The sequence below is a fragment of the Heloderma suspectum genome, chromosome 1 (assembly GCF_057233095.1).
Source record: "Heloderma suspectum isolate Gila_16-S chromosome 1, 16-S_ref, whole genome shotgun sequence".
Classification (NCBI taxonomy): Eukaryota; Metazoa; Chordata; class Lepidosauria; order Squamata; family Helodermatidae; genus Heloderma; species Heloderma suspectum.
Genome location: NC_139458.1, coordinates 314300649 through 314312919, shown reverse-complemented (window position 1 = coordinate 314312919; position 12271 = coordinate 314300649).

The window sequence follows — 12271 nt, the reverse complement described above, 5'->3', positions numbered from 1 at the left end:
AGGCCTTTCAGCCAGGGGTGTCGAATCTCTTTTAGCCCAGTGGCCAAATTCAACAACCGAAAAACTTTTGGGGCCTGCATCCCAGGGGTGGGTGGGACTGAAGATAAAGGGGTTGGGCCAAGGGCAAAAAGGACCAAAATACCAAAAATGCCATCCTATTTTAGCTTAACGCTCTTACCACTAGCAAGGAAGCCTTAGCAGACGCATTTCAACCTTTTAGAATGGGGAAGCAATTGTGCAAATGCCATGAAACCACCAAAAGATAGATGATTGAGAGGGGGGAGGGGGAACCACCTGGTGATGTGGGGAAGGGGGCGTGGTCATCTGGGGGAACCCCAGAGGACTGGAGTAGAACCCCAGATGGTCTGGATTTGGTTCAACACCCTGGCTTCCATTTCCCACCCAGGAGTCCAGGACCCACTGTGGGCTGCATTCTTGCTGCTGATGCAGAAGCAAAAAAGGGGGGGAAGACCATACTAAGTCTCTGTAGCCACTATGGAGGATTAGAATGGACACATTTAACTCGTTTTCAAGCGAAATTCATCCATTCTGAGCCCCCGTAGTAGTTTGCTGCTGAATTTTGGTGGCAAACCGCAACTATTGAGAAAATGAAAATAAATAGGGGCACCGGGGGCAGCGGGATCCACATGTTGTTCACCCCTGTAACAGGTGATTGATTCCCCCCCTTTGCTCCTGCAACTTTAAACACTTCTTACATGAGGAGATGCAGAAGGCGGCATAGGGCTAAGATGGTGGAAATAGTGGGAAACATTACTGAACGCTCTGGTGATATAAGCAGAAAACCTATTCACCAGTGGTTTGCAATTTTCACTTTCAAAAAATCCTCAGAAATATAACCTTGCAGCTGTAAACATGTGTTTGAATAATTATTTTGGCTTTCTGTAAAAAAGCTCACCTCTGCCAGTGCAGCCAGATTTTAATTTAGCATTCTCTCCACAGCTACAAAGGGCAAGGTGGATGATTGCAAGGGCAGTGCTTCAAGGGCTATCTTTATTTGCATGAATGAGTCACTGGAAAGCACACAAATATCTTTAAGTAAATTCTGTCTGTCACTGACAGCAATCTAAATAGAATTACAGTTGTGTGAAATTCTTTGCTGTGTGTGTGTGTGTGTATACACACACACACACACACCTTTCCAATTCATTTCTAGATATAAGTTTGTGACTCTTACTTTAGAGCCAGGAGAGGGAACTTGTAGCTGTCCAGATGTTGCTGGATTCCAACTCCCATCAGCCACAGCCAGCATGGCTAATGGTAAGGGATGATGGGAGTTGAAGTCCAACAACATCTGGAGGGCCATGGATTCCCCACCCCAGTTTTAGAGCTATGGAATAACCATGGATTGTATTTTAAACCAGCCTTCTACATCTTGATCTGGAAGTGCTAATGCAGTTCTATCTACTTTTGCTTCAATTCCTAGTCGTAGTTCAGGGTGAATTCCAACCTATGGTCTGACCCTCTACATTTCTCTGCAGAAGAATTGTTGCCACCTGCTGCAGCCACCACTGTATCCCATGACTTGGAAGGAAAACCGAGCAATATGTTCTCCCTGTAATGCTAATCCCCTACAGCTCTCTCTCTCTCTTTTAGCTGAGACTGGTTCAGGGTTTTGCTGGCTTCTCTCTGCTTCCTAGTGCCACAAGGATGACTCCTAAAGGAGCTATGGGCAGTCTTGTTTACTTCCCTTCCTGTGATATGTGCAGTCCTATCTCCATATTCCTGGGACTAAGCCCTATAGAACTCAATGAGATTTATTGCTGAGGAGACATGTATTAGATTGGTCAGGCAGTTTTTAGATGTTATTGTAAAAGCTTGGAGGGAGGAGAATAATGCCCACCATCTGTCCATGCATTCAGTTTATTCTGATCCTACATACCTTCTGCTATAGGCATGTAGGGAACTCTTTGTGTGATCAACAGATTATTCCTTTGGAAGATGCAACAGCAATCTTTCTGGGAAAGGCTCTGCACCAAGCTTCAGGATTCAGCATAATCATCTGAGTGTTTCGCATACTGAGTTCAATTAAAAACAATAAGCATGAACTCATCCATACCATAGTAGTTAAGCTTGTCCTCTTCTCCTTCAGAATAACCTGCTCATTGTGGGCACATTGCTACATAGCCACAGTGTGAGGCCACATGGACTAGGCAAAGGCCACAACAGGCTGGATCTTTCCTGGTGATTTATGTATGAATTTGTTTGTTTCTATGTGTGTGTGTTTAAGATATTTTTCTACATCCCTTTATCAAAAATGGATTCTGGGATAGCTTATACATGTAAAAGGTGAAATGCATAAAAGTAACAACTATTTAAAATGGAAGATTAAAAACACTTCATCAAGTGCTAAAAAAGCGGGGGGGGGGAAATAACAGTTGTTGCCTAGCATCTACAACAGGAGTGTACAACCTTTTTGGACCTGTGGGCACCTTTGGGAATTGAGAAATTGCTGTGGGCACTACCACAAAATGGCTCCCCCCACGGAGGATGTGGCTAGTCACATAATGGCTGCCATGGGGGGTTGGCTCATCAAAAGTGAGCTAAAGAGGTGGTGGGTGGGGAGAGAAATAGTGAGGCTGGGAGGGAGGGGGAAATGCCAAGGCAAAGGAATGGGAGAGAAAGAGCGAGGCTACAGGCTAGGAGGGGAAGAAACGGTGAACTAAAGAGTGGGGAGGGGGGAAGTAATGCAGCTGGAGGCTGGGAGGGAAGGGGAAAGAGCAAGGCAGAGAAAGAGCAAGGTGAAAGGGAGAGAAAGAAGGCTGCTCTAACATTTTCCCAAGGTTTTTATTTAAGAATTTATTTTGAAGTGGGCAGAGAGTGGAGAGCTTCATGGACACTGCTTGAGAGGCCCACGGGCACCAAGTTGGGGAACTCTGATCTAAAAGATGTCTGTTGCGCCTTTGCTGGGAGGGAATTCCAAAAAGGCACTCTCCCTCTTTGCTACTCATGCCACTTCTGACAAGAGGGACTTAGAAGAAAGCCTCTCCAGATGACTTCAAGGTGCAGGCAGGTTGGTATGGTGATATGGTTTCTGTTGTGCAGAGTATATGAAATCCAGCTTGAGTCACAGTGGTGAATGACTTGTGACTCCCCAGTTGTTTTGGCCTCCAACTCCCATCAGCCCTAGCCAGCATAGCCAATGGTGAGGGCTGATGGGAGTTGGAGGCCAAAACATTGCCCAAGCCCTGCTAGTGTGTACGGGGATGTGGCTTTCCTATATGACTACCCCATTATAAAACCTTAAGGGGCACTATGAGCTTTTCTACATGAGGCATTTATTGTGCACTCGTCTAGTGTAGAGCTTGGATCTCAGTTCTGTGAGGAAACTGAAAGCAGATACAGTGGATTCATTCATTCATTCATTCATTCATTCACTCACTATATTTGTGGCGTTTATATACCACTGAATATTACAAAATCTCTCAGCAGTTAAGAAAAGTGTAGAAAAGCTCCCAAGATCTTCATGAAGAGCTTTTCCTTTCCTCCTTTTCCACCACATAACCTCTAAGCGGCAATGTTATAGCAGTATAATGAAATTATACAACTAGGAAGATACATTTTCTTTCGCTTTCACAAATAATACTCCATTGCTCTAAACCAACCCCTAAAAGTGCTCTTAAAAAGCAGAAGTGAAACTAGAGGGTTACAATGTTGTCTAAAGAAACATAAACATCCGTAACATCCATGAGTAAGGAATGACGAGCACACAATAAATGCCTCATGTAGAAAAGCTCTATTTGGATCTCCTGACACGGTTTTGCTTCTAATGTGTGGGACCCTCACGTTTGCAGTACCTTTGCATTCCCTAACAAGAAACACTCTTCTTGTTTCTTGCCTATAGCTATACTACTTAACTGGGGAAGAAGCAGTGGTCAAAAAGTCTCCATTATCATTTTAAACACACCCACACCCATACACACCTATTTTATCACCATTGCTTTGGTTAATCTTTGAAATGCCTAAACTGATTCTTCAAGCAGAATGTTTGCCTTGTGACATATGTGCACCAGAGACGCTGTGTTTCATTCAGTCTATGTGCACCAGAAGCAACAGCTGGATGTTGTGGGCGGTTTTGTGTTTTGTATTATGCATCAAAGTCATACGCAAACCTCTGGAACTCAGAAGCTTCTTTGTTCCCTGCATGCTGTGTATGTTCGTCATTGCTGTGTGCCTAGAGACACTTTGTGTCCCCTGCTTGTCTTGACACACTTTTAAAATTTGTGGATGTCCCTAACCTGTCCACATATAAGGGTGTGTTGTGTGTGTGGGTTATGCGTGCGCAGGCTTTTTAGAAATCAATGGCCTTGAGCGACTGTATTAGTAAACACTTCAAAGGGGTTGACTGGGGAAGTATAACAGACCTTGTGCCAAGTTAAGTGAGGGCAAATAGGATTTCAGCCAATTTCCAAATATTTCTGGCTCTACATAAGAGGTGGGTGGTGGCAGCAGCTATTTACTCTTGGATTTGAAGTTGCAGCATTAAAACGAGTGACCCTAGCCACAGGAATGTGCTAAGAGTGGGTGGTACAGCGCCCATCAGGACAACTGTAGCTCTATAACACTGGTCCCACTGTTCACAAGAGCAGATGGGAAGGTGCCTTTAAAGATGTCATTCCTATATCTTCAGCTGGTCGTAGTGGTCCTATGTATGTTTTATGCTAGTGGTAGTATAAAATAGGACAACAAATCTTGGTCAAGCTGACCCTGCAAGTTAATAAGCACTGGCAAAATTCCTACATAGCCCCAGTAATATGTCTTTTGTTTTAAACAGGGATAATCTGTGATCCGGGATATTCTGTGATCCGTGGACTCATAAGAAAAAACATACAAACGAATGCCTATCTGCCAACAATACTACTTCCTTGGTGATCCCCAAGGCTGCCCAATGGGAAGTTAGCAACATGTTGAGTAAATCTCATTGATTCAGTCTCCATTCCAAGACATGGTAGTTTGGCCCAGAATTTACAGTGGACCCATGAGATTTACTGAGGGCATTGTGTAGACTAGTCCCTGTGGCTCACCTTGAAAACTGTGGGTATGGCTTTGAGCGAATCTGAGCACTAGGTTCTGTTGTCTTCAGTCTCACATGGGATAGCATCAGCAGGTCATGTTAGTAAACTGGAAGAAACAGCTTTATTTTTGCAGCCTGTATGCAGGGCTGGCCCTACCGTTAGGCTAAGTGAGGTAGATGGAAGATGCTGGGGGGCGGGCAGCAGATGCAGCCCCTCTGCCATTCCTCCTGAGCAGCTCAGCCTTTCCCTTTCCTTGGAAGACAGTCTGTCCTGCACTCCCTAAACTAGCCTGCTATCTTCAGGTGTGATGGCATTGCCCTGTTGCTAATGTTGAGGAAAGATTCAAGTGTCAGTCCAGTCAGCTTCTATATGTGGAATGGAGTGGGGCGGGGGGGTACAATTGTGTCCTTTGCCTCAGGCAGCAAATTGTCTTGGGCTGGCACTGTCTGTATGAATGCTCAGGCCTGCATCAGGGGTCACAACAAGCCTAGATCTAGATGGATCAGTAACCAGGGACAATTCTCAGTTAAGTTGTCCTTATTTATTCCTTTCTGCATTCTATGTTTTCTGCCTTGGGTCTTCCCAGTGACTTGTAATAGTAACTAGTTCAGTGTTCAGTGCATGCTGCTGCTGTTCTAGCACATACAATAGGGTCCATGTCCTAAACATCAAAAGGGATTGACCCTAGCATTTTTATACAGGCAACGGTAACTGTTTACTTCTTCAGGATCAGAGCCACAAGCAGCACTCATCACATAATATTTTTCCTGTAGGTGGCATCCTTCCAGCTCCTCTGCTCTGTTACATCATTCTTGCCAAACCTAAGAACTTTTCTATACAAACCAGCAAACACAAGCCACACAGGGTTGTACTAAAAGTACTAAAATCATGCCTGCTTAATGCAGCATCTATTGCACTGGGATTTCTTTAAGCTAATCAACTGACTTCCTGCCTTCTGCATGCTGTAAAACTATTCTCCAAAACCTGGAAAAACAATCCGTTCTGTATGAAACAGTAGATCTCTGGCCTTACAGTTCTTTAAAAACACTCCTCAAGACCTCTCTCTCTCTCTCTCTCTCTCTCTCTCTCTCTCTCTCACACACACACACACACACACACAATCATTGACATGAAAACAACCATCCCAGCATGATGAAGTGGATGAACTAAACAGATTGAGCAACAATGAACTTGTTCATGAATCTTAGGTTCAAGGGAGAGACTGTAGGATCACCAAGCAGCTGTCTTAACTAACCGGGGGCCAAAACATTTAATTAGCAACTACATCAAATGAGATGAGCATACAAGCTAACCTCACAGTATAGTGATAGGTTTTCTTTTGACTTTTTCCTATTTAGTTTCTTATAATAATCTAAGTTGTAATGCTGACTGTCTCCCAACGACTCTCAGTCTAATACTGGACAAAAATATTGGACAAGAAATTATAATTCTTAAATAGCTTTCTATTAATACTCTGGTTCCGTGGTGGGTCCTGTACCAAAGGGATTTAGTGTGCCCATCACCACCCAGGTTCCACCAAAGGATGGAACTACAGTGAAACCAGCAAGGTCTTGCAATCAATAGGCCAGAGTGTGTCATGTGGCATATTGGTCTGAACAAAAAGGAGATGCTTTTCAACTTATTCATAAATGATCTGGAATTAAGAGTGAGGAGTGAAGTGGCCAAGTTTGCTGATGACACCAAATTATTTAGAGTGGTTAATACAAAACAGGATTGCGAGGAGCTCCGAAAGTAACTCTCCAAACTGGGAGAATGGGCATCAAAATGGCAAATGCAGTTCAGTGTAAGCAAGTGTAAAGTGATGCATGTTGGGGCAAAAAATCCCATCTTCAAGTATAAGTTGAGCTAACTGTGACTGACTAAGAAAGAAATCTTGGGGTTCTGGTGGACAGCACCATGAAAATGTCAACCCAGCGTGCAGCTGCTGTGAAAAAGGCAAACTACATGTTAGACATAATTAGGAAAGGAACTGAAAATAAAACTGCCAAGATCACACTGCCCTTATACAAATTTATGGTGCAACCATACTTAGGATACTGCATGTAGTTCTGGTCAGCACACCTACAACAGGCCATGGTTTGTTAACCACCACAGCAAGCCACCCTCATTGGGTTTGGATGACATGAGAAGTTTTGCACGGCAAGAGTAATTACGTAAATCTGGCTGGCACACGACTAGCATGCACAGGGTGGTTCACAAGTCATTGTGGTTTATTAACCATCCTCAGATCATGCCAACCAGCTTGCTCTCTGCCTATCAAGCAAGCTAGTGGTAGCAATGATGAGAAAGAGGATAAGGAGCAATAGCAGCTGGTGACAGCTGGTGACATTGGGGAGGTGGCCCACTGAGGGTGTCTTGCCCAGGGCCCTTCAAAAACCTGGAGTCAGCACTGATCTCTTTCTTATGCCTATCTTGGAAGGAGCAGCTTTGACACTATATTTAATTAACACAAACCCATTTTAGAGTTGTATGCACCCAGCGTATTGGGGAAAGTTATAATCGGATTGCATGGTGAACCTGATTACAATACCAGTTATGATATGCAAAGTCAAACTGAATTTGGGTTAATAAACAAAGTCCAAGAAAGTGCTGTGTGAATTGCCCTTTAGACTCTAAAGTTTAGAGCAGCCTTCCCCAACCTGGCACTCTCCATATGTTTTGGATGACAACTTCCAGCATTCCTGGCCATTGGCCTTGCTGTCTGGGGCTGATGGGAGTTGAAGTCCAAAACATCTGGAGGGCACCAGGTTGATGAAGGCTGGCTTAGAGTATCTCAGTGGTATTATTCCATATCAAACACTGTCAAAACTACAGAGTGGCCCAAAAGTAGGTATACAATATAGTTTATTTGCATTTTACTACACCGTTTATTACATTTACATTTGTTTAACACTGTTTAATCTCATAAATGCTCGAAATGTATTCCATCAACATTGCAACATTCCTCGAACCTGTCCAGAATACTGTGGCACACAGTATGACACAAATTCCGGTCTGCGTCAATGTCCATAAATGCTTCCGAGATGAACTCTTTTAATTTGTCCACTGTCTTGGGATTCCTCTCAAAAACTTTATTCTTTACTATGCCCCCCCAAAAGAAGTCCATTGGTGTTAAGTCAGGTGAACATGGCGGCCATTCAATGCTGCCATGTTGTCCGATCCAACGCTATGGAAAGGTGTTGTCAAGATGGTCCCTTACTGCAAAAGCATAATGAGGAGGTGCCCCATCTTGTTGGAAGAGCAGTTTGGCGAAGAGCCCTGGTTCTGAGTTACCACATCGCGTAACATGTTTAGGTAATTGTTACTATCCACAGTTGTATCGAAGAAAACCGGTCCTACAACACCTTCGCTAGACAGTGCACCCCATAGTATGATGCCTGGCTGGTTCAGTTGAGATGTGATAGTCAAATGAGGATTTTCATCTGCCCAATACACACAGTTATGCCTGTTCACATGGCCTGACAACTTAAAAGAAGCCTCATCTGACCAGATGATCTTATCAAGAAGGTCTGGTTCATTAGAGATTTGGTTATGCGTCATCTCACAGAATCGCAACCGACCGTCTGGGTCATCCTCCAGAAGACCATGTAACAGTCTTGGATGGTATACCTTCAATTTCAGTTTACGCATTAAGTGTTGCAAGGATGTTCTAGGTATGGGTAGCTGCTTAGCTGCACATCGTGTGGACTTTTTCGGACTGTTCACAAATGTCAGAGTGACTCCCATCTCATTTTCCTCTGTCATAGACGTCCTAGGATGTCCAGATTTCGGCGCATTAGCCACTGCACCTGTTGCTTCAAATTTATCTCTAAGATGATAAATTGTCAAACATGTTGGTGGAGGAGTGTCAGATGCTTCTTGCCACGCTGTGCGCACCCACTCGGCATTTTCAGTCTTCCAGTACTGCTTTAGAATCCACTTTCTTTGTTCTTGACTCAAGTTCTCTGCCATCATTCACAATATCAGTAAAAAAAATGACTAAACAACTAACAACTGTATACCTACTTAAGGGCCTCACTCCCCTCACTCTCTACACTTAACTGATTTAACTGTCACTCCCTGTCACTCACTCTTCCCAACTGTCATTCTGACTCCACCCACACATCTTCTACTCACACATTCTCTCCCCCTCCCATCAACATTCTAAACAACTGTATACCTCCTTTTGGGCCACCTGGTATATTGTATAAAATTATAATTGCTTTTGTTAGCTATCATGGGAAAGGGCTTGAAGGGAGAGCAGATGTCCCCCTCTCCCCGTTACTCATTAGTGATAGAATGGAAATCTGACCCATGAACTGGGCTCCATTTTGCTGTGGCCCCTATCCTAGTGGAAGAGGGCAACTGTTGCAATGACACTGGTTGCCAAAATGGGGAAAGAAATTGTATGTTGTAGTTCTGTTACTTTCAAATTTGTGGCAGCCATTACACAATCAGTCGTGCTTTCAATGAATCTGCTTATATGAACAAGTGTTATGTATTCTCATACAATTTGAATTCTTGCAATATTTCAACTTTTGAGAGGTGCCAAACCATTGGTATTCTCCCGATATTTTAATCCTTCAATGGCCAGCCATCTTCATTCTTCCAAGCAAAACACACACGTGCGAGAGCCTAGCCCCCTGTAGTTGCATGGTATTTTTAACCTGTTGTACCAAACCATCTGAAGCCATCTGAGTGGCAGAATGCTCCTCTCTTGCTCTCAGATTAGTCCCACTGTGGGAAGTAATAACTGAGAACTGCTGTCCTGCCACTAGAGCATTCACAGACCATATTTTGAAATGTGAGATATTAAAAATACTGCATGTGCCACCATCCTGAATGCAGTAGTGCAAACACAATGGTTCAAACGGGGAAGTAACTTTACATTGTGGTCCAGTGAGTGCTGGGCTTGTGCAAACCCCATTGGTTTTAATGGGAGGTTGGGAGAGACAATGCTTAGCAGCTTGTATTATTATGCTCCAATTTCAAATATTAGCTCTGCTGTATCATTTTAAAGTTCTACTGTCTGTAATGCTCCTGCCACGCTCTCATGACATCATGACTTGCTCTTGCAACCCAGTCAGTATAGCCTGTCCTAAGATTTGATTTGTTGACAGAAGTCTTACAATTCAGCTATAAGTCTTCTCTATAAGGCAAGCAGCTATCAATTTCTCTCTCTGATATAAACATATGGTAAGAAGCTGGTATGGTACATAGCACTATTCTATATAATGCAGTATGACTATTACCCTCCGTTCTTCTCAAACCTAATACTATAATACTGTTTTCCAAAAATGTTAGCGCTACATTCCATGTTTTACAGTATATACTGTGAGAATAAGCTGATAAACGGATGAGCAATTTGTGATGATTTCTAACACTGTTACTTTATCTATTTATTGAACTTTTTTCTCTTACAATGGACATTTTTAAAGGCTCTTATTAAAGTCCCCCTTTTAAAATATGGGTGGTCTTTCATCTTTGACTAGGCAGAGGCAAATAGCTCTCATGATATTTAAGGCTTTCTCTTGGTTCCTTCAGCTTTTGGCTTTTATATGGGACCATTATAGCCTAATCTGACAGTGCATTTTTGACATATGGATGCCTTTATGGATTTCCATCTCTATAACAGAAATTGCACAATAGGTGTGGATGGCAACCGTATTCCAGAGAAATTTAGATGTAAAAGGTTCAGTATCCCATTATCAGCCATTGATCCATTCCAGTCCCAAAACTTCTAATCTTGGTAAGGAATCTCCAGTGAATATTACTTGATCGTAGTTTTTGTTCTCTGGATCCTTTTAAGCGAATACTACTAGTCCTTTTACCTTATAGGAAGGTCTGCACAGAGCTCTCTTCAGAGCTACACCTGAGTTCAATTTGTTTTGCGCAATTATAGGGTGTGATGCTGCCGAGAGGATTTATGGAATCTTGAGCACACATGAGATGACTCTACTTTTGTTCTCAGTTTTTAAAATTTAAACTGATTGGGAGCAGCAGTAGGATCTCACAGGATGAGGAACTTACTGGATGAAGATGTGATGAACAGGAAACTCCTTTTGTTCTTAGAGTGACCTTCTTTTCCTTGGAGGTCAAAATAAGGCCAGAAATACTTTTACAAAATAAAATACCTGGAGTACCCTGGAGGGATAGAGCAGGGGTGGGAGAAACTATGGCCTTCCAGATGTTGTTGGACTATAGTTCCTGTCATTTCTGACCATTGGCCATGCTGTCAGGGGCTGATTGGAGTTGGAATTCAACAACATCTGGAGGGACACAAGCTCCCCACCCTTGTGACAGAATGGAAGAGGAGAAATGCCAGGCAGACTTCTTTATATGCTGAAGTCCCAAGGGATCTTGGAAGGAAGAGTGTAGAGGGCTCTGGGCCCCTACCTGTGGACCAGGAGCACTTGGCACTTCTCCCCACTCTGGTGTGCCTGCTAGGGTAGAAGCATTTTACTGGGATGAACTTGCTGGTTGTCCACGCATCTGATGGAGCTAGCCCACTGTGGAGTATCCTTCATCCAACGTGTCACTTCTTCACCAACAGCAAGGGAAAGAGAGGCAATACTGCATTTATTCCAGCTTAAGGGTATAGATAGATATGAATCTGCCCCATTTAAGCAGATCTTTTTTTCGGCAAGAGAAAAACCAGATATATTACTCCCCCCTGCTGTCAGCCACACTGAACACTCTTTTTGATGTCGTTAAATAAATAATGACATGAAATGTTAATATCGGAGTTCCTGAATGATCCAGAGACCTGAACATGCAGGCCTTGGCAGGTAGAAAATATTGAAGTTTAATTTTAAATGTTGTACTTATTTTGAGGGGGATTGCACCATAGTCAGAGGTATTTTTTAAAAATAAAAATACTGCAAGCAGCTTCCAAAGGCTGTTGCAGTTTGCAAGGGCATCCTTATAAATGCCTCTGCCAGTCCTTTGAGTCTAGCCAGTGACAAGTTCTGGGGAATATAGGAATTCCCACCCTCCTGCATACAGCTCCTGTATAAAGTTTCCTTGATGCTGGTGGTGCAGATGTGCCCTGCAGTTATGGGCTAGATTTCAGCCCAGGACAAGCAAAGAAAATTTCCCACGCCTTTCTCCACTTCTTTTCACTGATATGTAGGAGTAATCAGAATTTCATTTGGGTATTATCTACTGTCTGTTAGGCACTTCTCCTTGGAGAAAGAGCCCAAGATTTGATTAAACTGAAACTGCAGATGTTACAGAAT